At 32.6% G+C, this 13,870-nt stretch overlaps 1 long non-coding RNA gene across 1 annotated transcript; it reads right to left on the bottom strand.

The window, feature by feature from the left end:
• Positions 1-5,571: 5,571 nt before the first annotated feature.
• LOC147381874 (uncharacterized) lies at positions 5,572-10,825 on the bottom strand. Its single transcript, XR_015174286.1, has 2 exons — positions 9,704-10,825; positions 5,572-9,594 (listed from the first exon to the last, which is right to left on the bottom strand). It is a non-coding gene; the product is annotated as an uncharacterized LOC147381874 (long non-coding RNA).
• Positions 10,826-13,870: the final 3,045 nt, after the last annotated feature.

The raw sequence follows: 13,870 nt of genomic DNA, 5'->3' as shown, positions 1-13,870 counted from the left end.
ATAAAAATAATTATTTTAATTTTAAAAAGTTATAATTCTATAAAAATAATTAATTTTTTTTTTTTAATTTTATAGAAATTTCGATAACATCTCTTTTTAAAAATAGACATATAACATTTTCTTGATAAACAAAATACCTACATAATTAATGTTGATAATGCACCCAAAATACATAAAAATGACTAGAATGCCCTTATAAATATATATAAATATAATAAATTTATATTTAAAAATTATAAAAATAATTATTTTAATTTTAAAAAGTTTATGATAAAATGATTACAAGTTACCCAAATCGTGAACAACCAGTTCAAATAATGGGATTTTAGATTTGTTTTCATCACCCAAATCGACTCAACATGATGAAACGATCCTAATACCCGATAACATTCGATTTATAAAAAAATTATAAAATTTTAAATTAGATTATCGAATATCCGATAACATACGATTCAATTTATAATTTTTTTTTATAAATTTGATTATTGAATACCCGATAACATTCAATTAGATTTATAAATTATATATATATATATATATATAAAATAGATTATCGAATACCTGATAACATTCTATTCAATTTATAAAAAAAATAAATTATAAATTATCGAATACCTGATAACATTCGATTCGATTTCTAAAAAAACTCCAAGTTCTTGTTAAAAAAAATGTAAGAAATTCTAAAAACAAATCCTAAGCATCAAAGAATCAAATCTACAAGAACTCCACAACCCACAGATTCTGAAAAAAAAAAATCAACGAATCAAAAAAAGAATTGAACTCAAAAACCTTCAAAGATCAGGAAAAGAAATCTTCGAAGATCAACGCTCAAAAACCTTCAAATATCTGGAAAAAAAAAAATCGTACATTTGTGATGTAAAATAGATTTGGAGCGAATGTTTGGTTTGTCTTGCCGTCGATCAAAAATCATCAATGGTAATAGTTGTTGTTGAAGGGTTGTCTGAGTTTGTCGTCGATCAGAGCTACCAACAAAACGGTAATGGCTGCTATGAGGGTTAGGGTGTGTGAGGCTCTATCGAAAAGAAAGGGGTAAAAATTCGATGAGGATATGACTTGTAAATTAATCGAAGTATAAGGGATATTTCGATAATTTCCCATGAGCCGTTTTTCGATATAAAGTTCTCCCGCAAATGCAATTTGAAAAAGCAACTATTATCCACTTTTAATATTTGCGTTAAAAAACGCAAATATGTGACAAATCTTTTTTTAACAAACAATAATCACTGAAAAAAATGGATTATTGTCGCAAAAGCTAAAAAATGCACTTCAATAATCGATATCAAACACCCACTAAATGTACTTGGTCATTTTATTTAGAGAGCTGATAATACAACGGACTTTTGGTCGACAGACTTAACGCACGCTGATGTGGAAGCAAGTAGCTAATTAAAAAAATATGAAAATTTTTCTTTCTTGCCCATTCTTTGCCAACATGTTTATTTTTTAGATTTTAAATCTTAAAAAGGATCGTTGGGCCCACATTAATCATCACATTAACAATCCATCAACACAGACATTTAGATTTCTTGAAAATATTCATATTCAAAAAATAAAAAACAATTGTTTTTCGTACTTGATCTATGGTGTTTAAAACGAACGACTACCGAGCATCCACATTTAAAAATAAAATTTAATTGTAAAAAATAACTGTATTTTTTTTTTTAAGCTCATATAATTTTATCCTCTACAATCCCATGTCATCGGATCATGATTTTGAATGTCACAAGTTGATTATATCTAAGGGGAAATTATTAAAAAAAAACCAAAATAAGTAAATATTTATTTTAAAAAATCTAAATTTATTGAAATTCGTAGTGGGAACCTAGTTCGACCCTTAAAAGGTCTAACTTTTCTCTCTCCTCTTTTTTTTTTTTTTAAATATTCAAATTTAATATTTAATATTTTTTTGTTTAAAAAAAATGCAATCTACACATTGGTAAATATGCTTCTTTTTATTTTATTTTATTTTTGAAGAGTAAGACTAGCTTTATTAAACTTAGTAGATTTCAAATCTTACAAATGGTCGTTGAGCTCACAACATACAAAAACATGATCAAGCCACAATGATGTAGAGGAAATTTTTTTATAAATTTTGAACAAAAATATTTTGCAAAAAATTTATTTTTCACTATTGAAATTTAATTTTAAGTTTGGGAGTTTGGTAATCGACCATTTTCAAAACATCAAAACAAAATATTTTTTTGAATTTGCATTTTTTATCTAAGTTTTTCCATGAATTATAAGACCGTGGTGTTGGAGTGCCAATTTGGCAATCCATTTGAGCTCAACAACCCTTAATAACGTTTAAAAAGCTTACTAACTAATGTGTTTTTCTTTTTTAAAAATTCAATGAGCCAGCATGTCGTCAGTTTGAAAAAGAATGGGTATTTTTAAATATTAATTAAAATTTAAGGGTTAAACACTAATTTTTATTTTTTCCAAAAAATTTCAGTGGGGCTGACTGACAAAAGAAAATAAGGGTATTTTTAAATATCAATCAAAATGTAAGGGGCTAAGAACCTATTTTAATTTTTCACAAAAAATTTAGTGGGGCTATAGCCCTCGTTGAGCTCCATGTAGTTTCGCCCATGATGACACGCAGTCTAATGTGATTAGTTTCCAACTAAAAAGTGCCACATAAACATTGTTTGTTGATATAGGAACGGGACACTGTTTTGGATTTTGACTCATCTTGCATTTGGTTGGAGTTATTAAAAGCAGGAGATAGCTTAGAGATACCCTCCCATTTTGTTAAATATTTGAGATACCCTCTCCTTTCTTTTAAAATTGATGACAAATTCTCTTAAAGAGCTATTTATTTTTTCAACCTCTAACCAAAATCTCTCTTCTTTTCTTTTTTCTTTTTTATATTCAAATTTAATATTTAATATTTGAAATTAATAATGAAAATAAGAGAGAAAATTTCAGCCGAAATTTTCTCTCCAAATTTTCATTATTTTTTAATACATTTTAAATGATTTTTAATTTGTTAAAAACTTTTTTTAATAATTAGAGGAGAGAGAAAACTCGGCCCGGCCCTTAAAGGGCCAAACTAGGTTCTAACCATGAATTTTCATAATTTTAAGTTTTTTTAATAAATATTTATTTATTTTGATTTTTTTTAATAATTTTCCCTATATCTAAAAGTTTCTTTTTTTTTTTTTCATTATGGGCAAGAAAGAGTACTTTTCAAATTGATGACAAATTCTCTCAAAGTGCTATTTATTTTTTCAACCTCTAACCAAAATCTCTCTTCTTTTCTTTTTTCTTTTTTAATATTCGAATTTAATATTTAATATTTGAAATTAATATGAAAATAAATGATTTTTAATTTTTTAAATACTTTTTTTAATAATTAGAGGACAGAGAAAATTGGCCCTTAAAAGGGCCAAACTAGGTTCTGACTATGAATTTTCATAATTTTAAGTTTTTTAATAAATATTTATTTATTTTGATTTTTTTTAATAATTTCCCCTATATCTAAAAGTTTTTTTTTTTTTTTTTTTCATTATGGGCAAGAAAGAGTACTTTTCAAATTGATGACAAATTCTCTTAAAGTGATATTTATTTTTTCAACCTCTAACCAAAATCTCTCTTCTTTTCTTTTTTCTTTTTTAATATTCAAATTTAATATTTAATATTTGAAATTAATAATGAAAATAAATGATTTTTAATTTTTTAAATACTTTTTTTAATAATTAGAGGACAGAGAAAATTGGCCCTTAAAAGGGCCAAACTAGGTTCTGACTATGAATTTTCATAATTTTAAAAGGGGCAAACTCTTTTTTTTTTTTTCTCTTTTTAATAAGTTATGTACTCCACTTCAGCCATGGTTTTTAAACTCGATATTTCATCTCGTCTTTCAACTCTGATACCGAGTCGTCTCGGACGAGTTTTCCAATACGTTTGAGACGTCTCGTGAGAAAAATCAATAAATTGCACTGTGACTCATAAATCTTGATCAAAAAATGACTTTGTGAGTTGGTCTCGTTCAGCTCTGATACTGAGTTAATTCGGGCAATACGTCTCGATCTCAGACGAGTTTAAAAACCATGCCTTCAGCGCATCAAGTCCATCCACCAAAAAGTCGTTAAATTATCAAGACTCCTCTATTTATAATTTAGATGTGGCCCCCCCATATTTTACTCAAAATTAGAGAGATGTCATGTGTTTTGAAACTTATGACTCAATCTTCTAAGTAGACTAGTGAGAAAGACTTAAATGCCGTCATCTTCAACCTCAAGCCAAAAATTCATATTTTTTCCCCTTAAAATCAATCATCTTCAAACTCTCAAACTTCTATGGTATATATTGAATTGACTCTATCTTAAATTGATCGTTTCAACTTAGAACTAATCCTTTACATGAAACTCTAGATCTTTCTACCCAAAATCCCACCATTTCCGATTTTTCCAAAAAATCCTATTGGTTTTTCTTCCCAAAATCAATCAATTTCAAAATTTTCACCTTAATTTATTTTGATAACTTTTAACCTTTTCAACTCTATCTTCATCCATCATTTTCTAACTTGTCTCCTTTTTGAAAACCCTTGGTTTTTCTATCAAAATTTTATCATTTAATATTTTCTCAAAAATTATATCTTCAATTGAGAATTGAAGATTGAAGATTGAAAAAAAAAAATTTGATACAAATTACCTAAAGGGGTTAAAAATGATTGATTGATTTTGAAAAGAAAAATTAGAATTTTTGACTAGGGGTTGAAGGTGAGGGCATTTAAATCTTTTTTAATTATCTATTTAGAAGAGTAAGGTCAAGGAATGCACGTCATGAATAAAGGCTTGCTAGCACCACTAGCAATCTAGCTAAAACCCTTAGCAGTACAAAACTGTTTGGGAAGGTTTTGGAACTTAACCCAAATGGGAACAACTGTAGCTTCTCTCTTTTCAAGCATAATAAACATTGTCCAAGGTCTCAAAATGAGTAGCTTCCCCCAACATAACAAGGTCCCTTCTCTAAGGTATTAGCCTTGTCCTCATCTTCACTAAGCTTAAAGAAAAAAGACTATTATTGTTGGAAAACACTTCTTCCACATTCTTTCTACAACTAGTTTTACTTAGTTAAAGGGTAGTTTCTGGTTCAAAAAATGCCCAATCAAGCACCACCTTTCCCTCTTATACCTTTGGTTCCAAATATGCATTTTCGAGTCACCTCTAGCTGAGGTTTTGGTGTCGTGGCGGACACCCATTTCCTTGTTAATTCGGTTTGGCCCTCGGTTCTACCTATATAAAAAAAGTTGTCTCTTCAATCTTCATCAGATTTCTTGTCTTTTAGTAAAACTGCCACACCACATGCCATTTCATTGCATCTTTTTGCAACAATTGCATTTCTTTAACTCCCGACAGTTACAAATGAACCAAATCGATGGTTTGTTGAACCCGTTTCTTCTCTTGAAAATAAAAAACGCCAAAAATGACACAATTAAAGAAAACTCACGATTTGTATTTTTACGACCTTCGAAAAAGAAAAATGTGTATTGGCTTGAAGCTCTTATACCCCAAACCTGGTTCCAAAATCTCCCACAATTAGATATAATTTTGAAATGAAATACTAATAAATCTTGTTTGTTTGGTTTTGCTACGATGGAAGGAGTTTGGGCGCATGAGATAAGTATAGACTTGAAGACATTCTAGTTCAGCTGGCTGAGAGGGAGGAGATTCAATGAGTTAGTGGTGGTGGAAACAAGAAAATGGGGCAAGTCGATGCTATATTTTGGGGACAAAGTAGCTTGGCTGGAGGATTACTTGAACGAAGCTTTGGAGAGACCCCTGAAAAAGTCCCTTTGGAAGAAAGTGGTTTCCGAGACGGGTGAATGTAGCTCAAAGGGTGTCTAATCGGAAGGGGTTTTATCTATGATTAGCCTACATGCGAAATGGTAGAGGATCATTGACAATTTTTTCCTGGCAGGAGGAGAACTCCTAAACTGGAAGAACTTTGCATTGATGTTGAAACAGGCGAGGGCAACAAAAAAGTGATCCGAGTTTAAGGTAATGAATGTTAATATAGCCAAAGATCGATCGATCGATCCAGCGGAAACCAAAGAGAATCTATTTACAGTGATTGGGGGGGGGGGGGGGGTTACTTGACTTAAGAATCTGTTTGTGGTGTTGTAAAAGTGATAGAAAGCGACCTAGCCCCAAATCTCCACCTCAACATACAGGAAAATCGTTTGGAACATATTAAGGTGAGTGGAGAGGATTTGGTAGTTGGAGAAAGGGGGTTGTGTGTGAGGCTTTTTCGGAGAAGATTTGCTAAAAGGAGGCATCTTTGAGAAATCTAGAAGGTTCTCCAGGGAAATTGGTTCTGATGTCCAAAACAAGAGCAATGTATCTTACACAATCATTTGAACAAGGGATAACTTGGTAAACAAGAGCAATGTAATGGAGACTTCCATTACATGGTGTGTGGATTCGACTGTCAAGTATATCAGAAGGAAAGGTTGCAGATAACTTGGTAAACCTTTTGATTCAATCAGTTACACATAGAAGACTAACAAGCTGTGTTGCAAAGTTAATTGAAACGGAAGAGGAACGGAGAAGAAGATTACCAGGTTTTAGCAGATCGAACCTGGAGTGAACATGTCCTTGTTTACGTTTAAAACATAATCGCGTGGTTAAAGATAGGTTTAAGCGTGGTTTACACTTTGAATTTCAAAATAAAGTAAGTAGGAGTGGTGGTGGAAATAGTATCCATGTGGTAACTAACGGGATAGATGGAAGGGCTAGAAGATGAAAGGGGGCAATCACTACTTTCAAGGGTAATAATTGCAGCAACATGACAAAACACTTTTGTGTGAAGACTTTGTAACCCAAATCTTGATCTTAAAAGATCTGTAGGGCTAAGGATCAAAGAAGCTCATTTGGGAGGGACGAATGGCAGGTGTTTAAGTCACGTGAGAGTTTAGTTAAGCGATTTCTCTCAAGGCACATTCATGTCAAGGTAAGGATCGAGGCCCAAACGACATTACCTGATAAGTCATGGGCTGGGAGAATCTTGGCATAAATATTTACTAAGAGTGGGTTTGGCTCAAGCATTCGAAAAACTAACAGACCGATTCAAATTTGGGTGGCGAAAGGAGGCCCAAGATCTAAAGTTGGGCAGCACCCATTAATGTCCCGTTTGGTATTTCTTCGCCAACAATGTCAGTTTTGCAGTAGCTTTGATATCCTTTGAGAGATCTGAGGGGCATGTCTAAATCACCCTCTAATTCACCAACAGTCTTTGAGAGCTGACTGTGGTCAAGGGCAATTTATTAGATAAAATAAATCTATATTCTTTACAGAAAAAAAAAAAAAAACAGATAAGAGAGAAGTAAAAGAAGAAGAAAAACCAATAAGGGATCTCGAGCTCTGAAAAAGGGATAATAATGATGATAAGGTAATCAAAATTCTCAGATCTCTCTCGATAAGTTCATGTCTTTTGGAATTTGTTAGGATTTGTGAAAGGAGAGGATGACATATTAAGTAATTTGTTTTATAGATAAATTAATTATTTATTTATTTTCATGGATGGATTGACCTATTAGATGAAATTTCATGTTAATTATTTATTTTTTTATTAAAAATTTGTAGTTTTTTATTTTAATGTACTGTTTTGTATGAAAAACAAAACAATGGAGGCAATTAAGATAAATAATCTGAGTTGTATTTGCAAGTTCTGCAACAAGGGCTTCGACAAGTTTACCGAAATGATGGAGCATTGCAGGCTAGCCTGCAAGAAGGAACTAAGGTACAACGACAAAAAAGAAAAGAAGGCTGCAGGCAAAAAGAAGGCAGCTGGGAAGAAGGCCGCAGGGTAAATTTCTATAACTCTTTCAATTTAGATGATTGTTAATAAAAAGACCTACCTTACTCTATAAAAAAGATTGCTAGAAGAGTCGATCACTAAACCCTTACATAACCATAAGATAGGTAGCTTAATAACCTTTGCATAGAGCCGCACTTAAAATAAAGGATACATCTGAGCTAATTTAATTGAAATTCTTGTGCGTACTCCTTGTTTTAACCGTGGAAAGAGGCTCGTCTTGGCTTTGTCTGGTAAGTTGCGATGGCTTCAGGACAGATTTTTTCGATGACAGTTTGAAAGAATGTGTCCTGACGCCATTGCAACTTACCAGACAAAGCCAAGACGAACCCCTTTCCACGACAAAAGCAATGAGTACACACAAGAATTTCAATTAAATTAGTTCAGTTGTATCATTTCTTTCAAGTGTGGCTCTATGCAAAGGTTATTAAGCCACCTATGTTATAATCATGTAAGGGTTTAGTGATCGACTCTTCTAGCAATCTTTTTGATAGAGCAAGACTAGTCTTTTTGTTAACAATCATCTAAATTGAAAGAGTTATAGAAATTTACCCTGCAGCCTTCTTCCCAGCTGCCTTCTTTTTGCCTGCAGCCTTCTTTTCCTTTTTGTCCTTGTACATTTGTCCCTTTCTGTAGGTTAGCCTGCAGTGTTCCATCATGTCTGTGAACTTGACGAAGCTCTTCTTGCAATCCTTGCAAATACAACTCGGATTATTTATCTTAAGTGCCTCAATTGCTTTGTTTTTCCGACAAAATAGTACATTAGAATAAAAACGCTACAAATTTTAATAAATAAATAAATAATGAAAATGAAATTTCATCTAATAGGTCAATCCATCCATGAAAATAAATAATTAATTACTTTATCCATAAAATAAATTACTTAATTTGTCATCCTCTCCTTTTACAAATCTTAACAAATTCCAAAAGACATGAACTTATCTAGAGAGATCTGAGAATTTTGATTACCTTATCGCCATTATTATCCCTTCTTCAGAGTTTGAGATCCCTTACTGGTTTTTCTTCTTCTTCTACTTCTTCTCTCTTATCTGTTTTTTTTTTTCTGTAAAGAATAAAGATCTATTTTATCTAATAAACTGTCCTTGACCACAGTCAGCTCTTTGACTCAAAGACTGTTGGTGAATTAGATGGTGATTTAGACATGCCTCTCAGATCTCAAAGGATATCAAAGCTACTACAAAACTGACATTGTTGGCGAAGAAATACCAAAGAGACCAAACGGGCCATTAATGGGCACTGCCCAGCTTTAGATCTTCTTGGGCCTCCTTTCGCCACCCAAATTTGAATCGGTCCGTTAGTTTTTTGAATGCTTGAGCCAAGCCCAAGCCCACAAAACCCACTCTTAGTAAATATTTATGCCAAGAATAGAAACCGATACAAAAAAAAATATTAAAAGAAATTCCACCTTTTGTATTAGACGACAAATCTCATGAAAAAGCTGGTCTTCTTATTGCGATCAATAATGCTGAAGTTGGTTCCTGTTTCGATTAAGTAAAAAAATTACAATTAGGAGTATTATCTTGGCTCGGTAAAATCAATAATCCAAGACACAGAACAAGAAAAATAATAAATTATAAAATCTTGCCTTTTTTTTCCGGATGGATGTGTCTCGCTTCAGTCTTCACTCCATCGTGTTCAATCAAGGAAAAATATCATCTTTCGTATTGGATCGAACTGTAACTCCTCAATCCACCAATTTTTCAAGAAACGATCTCACCTTTTGCATCAGGTCTGCTTGTAACTCATCAACCCACCAATTTATCAGGGAAAAATCTCACCTTTTGAATCAAATCTGCCTGTAAACTCCTCAATCCATCGATTTATCATGAAAAAATCTCACCTTTTGCATCAGATCTGCTTATAAACTCCTCAACCCATCGATTTATCATGAAAAGATCTCGCCTTTTGCATCAAATCTGCGAAATTTTTATCAATCCGCCAAACTACCATAGAAAAATCTCACCTTTCACATCAGATTTGTTTGTAACTCCTCAATCCATCGATTTATCAAGAAAATATCTCACCTTTTGGATCAGATATGCTTGTAAACTCCTCAATCCATCGATTTATCATGAAAAGATCTCACCTTTTGCATCAGATCTGCTTGTAAATCCTCAATCCATCGATTTATCAAGAAAAGATCTCACCTTTTGGATCATATCTGCTAGTAAACTCCTCAATCCATCGATTTATAAAGAAAAATATCACCTTTTGGATCAGATCTGCTTGTAAACTCCTCAACCCATCATTTTATCAAAAGATCTCACCTTTTGCATCAAATCTGCGTAAATTTTATCAATCCGCCAAACTACCATAGCAAAATCTCACCTTTTACATTAGATCTGGTTGAAAATCCTCAATCCATCGATTTATCAAGAAAAAAACACACCTTTTACATTAGATCTGGTTGAAAATCCTCAATCCATCGATTTATCATGAAAAGATATCACATTTTGCATCAGATCTGCTTGTAAACTCCTCACTCCATCGATTTATCAAGAAAATGCCCCACCTTTTGGATCAGATCTGCTAGTAAACTCCTCAGTCCATCGATTTATCATGAAAAGGTCTCACCTTTTGCATCAGATCTGCTTGTAAATCCTCAATTCATCGATTTATCATGAACCTTTTGCATCAGTTCATCGTTTATCTACTCAACCCACCGATATATCTAGACAAAACCAACAAATTCTGCGTTTGTTTTCTCCGTGCGAGCAGGCCGAAACAACCACAATTTCGACATATTTCTTCTTCTTCTTCTTCTTCCACTGTGTTGAAGGAAAAACAGGGACTAACTCTCCTTATCCCTTTAAGCGAAAGGTCGAGTTGTTAACCACAAACCCCGGTCTGACTTTCAATTATGCGTTGATTTTTGTATTTATGTTACACCCTACTCTTTTATCAATTATCATTGACTTGTTACGAAGCCGGGCTCTAACTTCTATCGAAATTAAGTCGAGTCCGAGTCCGAGTCCGACTCATGATTTTAAAACTCGTCCCAAATCAAAACCTATCCAGACTCACAGACTTATTTGATACGCCTACGTATCGCAAGATAAACGAGACGTCTCAGACAAGATTTTACAAAATCTCATCTGAGACAAACAATACATAATAGTATTGTAAAAATCTTTAGACAAATGAGATGTATCGAACAAGATTTTCAAAATCTCGTTCGAGTTAAACGAGACTAATGATATAACCCTTTCACTCCTATATTCTTTCACCCGAATCGATTTTTCTTCTTTTTCTCAATCAATTGAATAAAAAAAGACAAGATTTTTGAAGAAAACTTTATCTTCTTATCTAATTCAAGACGAAATCAAAGTGGATTTGATTCATTTTCCTCCTAATCAAATAAGTTTCAAATTAATTGATGCTCTAGCATAAATTATTTGATGATAGTGATTTGATATTTTTGATAGTAAGTTTGGCGTTTTTTAAATGTTATGTTTGAAAAACAAATTTGGTGCACCTATGTAATGAAAATGAAACACACGTAACAATGTAAGTATTTAATTTATTTATTTTGATAGGTATATTATGATTTTTTAATGTTTTTTTTACTTCATTTTTTAATATGAATCATTTCAGAATTATTCTGATTTTTTAAATGGTTAAAAACCATTATCACAATGTCGAACGAGACGTATCATCCGAGTTAACTCGGTATCATGGCTGAACGGGACGAGACGTGAAATCGAGTTTTAAAACCATGGTCTGACTAACCTTATTAAAATAGTAAGATATGGGAAAATTACTTAAAAGACCCTCAGAAAGGGACTTCTTTCTAAATAATCCCTAAGTTTTCGACATTAGGTCAACAAGACATTCAGTAGACTTTTTATTTCTAAACAATCCTTGAAGACTATTTTTACCAAAAAAATTGGTCGAACTACCTAACCTAACCTCCAAACTCATCACTATTTTCATCAAAGAACTTAATTTCCTACATCTAATCGATACGTAAAAGCCACCATTTATATCGGATAAGGTCGAATATGTTTTTTGGAGAGTTTTATCAATTGGTTTGAAGAGTAATGTTTGATTTAGGTTTTTGTAATCGCTTTTAACATAAAATCCTCATTCATATTTACATGTCATCTAGTCAATTTCTCTAGGATTTGACCCAAAGCTAAAGACCTATGACTCTTTTACCCTCTTCAAAGAATTTTCTAAAAATTATGACCTTTTATAATCATACTCTCTTGATTATCATGAGTGGTGAGATCTTAGGTGAGTGAAAGACCTTTAAGTCCAAGGAGAGTATAAGTCATTTGAGTTTTTTATAGAGGTTTTATTACAACTATTGAGAACTCCATTATTTGGGACAAGTTTATCCCCAAGGGTTCCTCAAAACTCCTATAAATAGGATCCCTATTCAAGGCAAAGAGGGGGGGAGGAGTTTTAGAGAAGAAAAAATGATGTCCAAATTGCTTCCTAAAGCCTTCTAGCTTATCCAAACCTAGTCTCAAACATCTAAGAAGATCTAAACAAAAAGAAAAAGAAGAAGAGACTAATGTGGGGTAGTATAATTTTATGTTTTTTTATGTAATTTTCCTTATAAATCCTATCTTTTATACATTCCCTTATTTACACTTATGTTTTTTTGCTTGTAATAATATAGATCTTAATCTTGCTTTAGTAAGACTTAAAGGCAGAGAGTAAAACCTCTTAGAGGTAATCTCCCCCTATAAGCCCTCTGTAGACATGAGAATGTTCATCTTTGAACCTCAATGCTACGTTGTTTCGAGTCGCCACTATTCTTTTTTGGAAATGGGTATGAATGGGCACCCGAATCGATTCTTTTGAAAATAATTTTTTCATGGCATTGTAGTGACTCTCAATCATGAAAAATGTATGGTCTACCTAAGATCTAGGTAAGGGGATTCGGTTAGAGAATGGAGAAGGTGTTAAGCACCCCATTCTCTCCACCTAAGGTGGTTACTTTAGATTTTGCCATTTTTGAAGAAGATTAGCATAACAAATAAAATGCATGGGATGCATGAAATGGGTGGGTGCACATGGTGTGTATGTACCTCTTTGAAGGAGGATTTGATGTTGGTGTTGACATAAGAAATATCTTATGGGAGAAGATATTTTATGGAGTCAACACACCTTTGCATGAGTTGATATGTTGGTTTAGGATTTTAGAGAAGTTTCATGAATGAAGTTCTCTTAGATCTATAACCTTAATGCATGCATGCTTAGCTAGAAACTTAGTGTTTTAACCCCATCAAAAGAGTTACACATTTCTTCATCATAGCCAAACATGTGTGATGTGTGTGCATAGTGTACATTATGATGTATGATATGAGAATAGGTTAAAAAGGACTTCAACCTCCATCCTTTCGACCAAACCGCCTCAAGCATTTTATGCCCAAGGTTGAGGTTCAATCTACTTGAAATGAATGAGGGTTTTTCATCACATCCTAAAGGTTTCTAAAAAGAAAAAGAGAGGGACAGAAGAAAAAAATGCAAGTTAAAAAATAAATAACAACTATTAAAACCACTTTGTCCCCTTGGAGGTCTTGAATGAACTTGAGCTTGAAAAATAAACTTGAGAGTTGAAGGATGTAGTTGAGGGTTGAGAGAGTTGAAGGTTGAGAGATGAGAGATGAGTAGCAATTTGGTAGAGTTTCACGTTGAAAGATGGGGGCTTGAGAGCATGAATTGTTCATAGAAAATGAGGGTATTTATAGAGTTTTTGAAGAACTTTTGGGGATAAAATGGTCCAACCCTAAAAATAATGAGAATAGACATAAGGTTTAGGTTATTTCTTTTTAGATTTTTTATTTATTTGAGGGCAAATATGACATTTGTGAAGAAATCCTAAAAGCATTCTTTGATCTTTGATTTTTTGGTAAATAGAGGTGAGAGAACAAAAGTACTTTTAGGAGGATGAATAAGAGAGTGACATGTGTAAAGGTGGAGTGGTAGGTGAAAAGTAGACCTTAGTTCATTTATAAATAACTCATAAAACAAGGGTGGAAGTATAATTTTGAAA

This window comes from Akebia trifoliata, unplaced genomic scaffold, assembly GCF_017979445.1.
Source record: "Akebia trifoliata isolate Shusen 1 unplaced genomic scaffold, ASM1797944v1 Contig00209, whole genome shotgun sequence".
Lineage (NCBI taxonomy): Eukaryota > Viridiplantae > Streptophyta > Magnoliopsida > Ranunculales > Lardizabalaceae > Akebia > Akebia trifoliata.
This window is presented reverse-complemented; position numbering and strand designations above follow the sequence as displayed.